The following is a 2,844-nucleotide window of genomic DNA, read 5'->3' on the forward strand; positions in this document are numbered from 1 at the left end:
ATTTATTTACATATTCATATATAGTTATATATATATAAATTAACATATTATTATTACTATTATTATTTTTTGTAATTTTATTTTTTGTAGTACATTTGTCTACCTCATTCATAGCTTTAAAAAACAAAATGTACAATATTACTGTTTTTTTTTTTTTTTTAACTATTATTTATTATTATTACATCACTTATTGCATTAGATATTAAGCCATCAAGACTAAACCAACACTTGAAGTACAAATATGCGATTGCAGGAATTTATTCAAATTAATAATTTTAATGTAATTTGTAGGGTATAATAATATTCATCTAGTTAGTTTATACAGGGGTTCTTTTTCGTGTAGCTATACATTATTTTACTAGACTTGCCTATATGATTTAGAACCTTACATAAGTTTTATTTTTCCGGTGGTAATATTGTTCCTAATACCAAAAATATATGTTATGTAATTCCTACTATGGAGGAAATGGGAGGTAATTATCTAGAAACAATATTATGATATTATGTTTTGCTTATACAAATAAACGCTAGATAGAATTGTGTGCACTATAGTTCAATGTCATTTTCAAAGCAATATATTTGTAACCTAGTTGGACATGAGACTTAGACAAAAGGCAATAACTTTATGTAGCAAATAATTTTAATATCTAAGCCCATTTAACAAATTTGTGTAAGAATTATTGAACCCTATATTATTGTTTGTTTTTTTTTTTTTTTCTTTGAAAAATCGCAATCATTGAAGGTACAAGTATAACTTTTAATAATTATCAACTTAAAGTACAAACAAATTCTAAATAATTAATATGGTTCAACCACAATATTGTTATGTAAAATATGTATATAATGTAAATGGATAAATTCTTTAAATGTTTAAATTTTTTTTTTCTTCATTTTTTACTTTATTTTGTAATAACAAAGTCTATACCACCCCACCACCTCAGTACATAAGATCATAAAATAACATTTAATTTTAATTTTTTTTTTCTACATAGTTCCTATTTTTTAGAAAAACTATGCATTTTACCTTTTTATATTTTTATTTTAATCTTACAAATAGTGTTCATTTTAGTAGAGAATTATTTTGTACAAACATCTTAAAATATGTAAATCTTTATGTACCTGATGTTTTGCATTTAATTAATAAGTTACTAGCACTCACAATGTTTCCAAAGGTATTTTCCTTCCAAATATAATATTATGTACAACAATTTTATGTTTAAGCATAAATACTTGCAATAAGCGTTTTTGTATGCATACAGTGTTAAATATTTTTAATTTGTTTTGTAAGCACACAACACATCATAAACACGCGAGCAGTATTATTGAATTTTCTTCATTGTACAATTATATACCTAACCTTTATTTAAATTTTTTTTATCATTATTATTTATGAGATCAAATATATTATTTATATAGAAAATATGTGTATATGTTTTGTGCACTAAATTTAGATGCTTAGTTTTGATAAAGTGTAAAAGTAGTATAATGCAATATGTTGTAATTTAAAAACAAATTTATAAAAAAAAAAAACACTTGTCATTTAAAGAAAACTATATTAAATATATTAGTTTCTGAATATAATTGATTGTGTTTTATGAAATTATGAAGTTACTACAGGAATACTGATTGCAGGTAAATTGATTTAATCCTGCCAAATAATTATGCAATATACACTTGAATTGTCTTAGTATTGGGAGAATATTTGCATCAATACACAATGTACAATCACATTTGGAACTTGTTGAATAAACTGAACTAATGTGTTCACACTTATTACTAAATAATACATTAACAGTGTCAGATCAGATCTAACAAATTTTAGTTTACCAAATGTATTAATATCAAGTTTAATTCAATAAACCATCTTTTTGCACTATATTTTGTTATGTCCATAAATTGAACACAATTTATAATTGTGATTTTTAAACTGTTACAAGAACAACTTGTATGTGAATAAAATCTTTATGCAAGCTTTTTGACCAAACCACAGAATTGTAATTCAAGAAAAAAAATTCAAAATATCTATAATAAGTAGCTTAAAATTAGTTTAATTATTTTGAAAGTTTTGTTCCATAAAGACAAAAATTTAAAAACAATTTTAAGGAATATTGTACACTTAAAAAAAGGTATCATTCATAAATGGAAAAAAATACATATCATATATGAAAAATCACGTCCATACAGTTATTTATTTTTAATTACAACAACATAAAAAAGGTAGACAAGTAGGTACCACTCTGCTGTGAAGTAGTTGTCAGCATGCCATGTACTGGATATGTTAAATTTGAGTTCAATGATAAATCATTGTATAGTGCATACGAAAACCTTTCTTAGGGGAGGCTATGTATAAAATAATCAAATTTAATGATTAAAAAAATATTAATAAAAATCGAAAATATCTTATGGTTATAAATTATAAATAGCATCACTTTCCGGTAAACATTTTTTTAGAGTAGAAAAACTTATGAGGGATTAAATTTTTAAATGTTAGAGATGAAAAGAAAAATTGTCCTGAATTTCTAAATGAAAAAAGTGGGCCACTGTAATGGACGGTGTTACATATAAATTCAATGATATAGCGAAGATGGTATGTCAGCCTATAATATTACTAAGCATATTTGATGACATTATTGTGATCGAAGTAGGGCTTAAATTAAAAAAAGGGGGTAAGTGGTTGTCGCTCTACTGTACAGTAGAATAAAAGTGGGTCTCTGTATAATGGAATGTATGAAATTTGAATTCAATGATATTAGATTCTGAGCGGAGCGAGGAAGCTATTGTTTTTACAATGGTATTTATTATTTTTTTATATCCTGTATACAAAATTTCTTCCAGAAGGAGTGT

The sequence above is a fragment of the Acyrthosiphon pisum genome, chromosome A2, assembly GCF_005508785.2.
Source record: "Acyrthosiphon pisum isolate AL4f chromosome A2, pea_aphid_22Mar2018_4r6ur, whole genome shotgun sequence".
In the NCBI taxonomy this organism is placed as follows: domain Eukaryota; kingdom Metazoa; phylum Arthropoda; class Insecta; order Hemiptera; family Aphididae; genus Acyrthosiphon; species Acyrthosiphon pisum.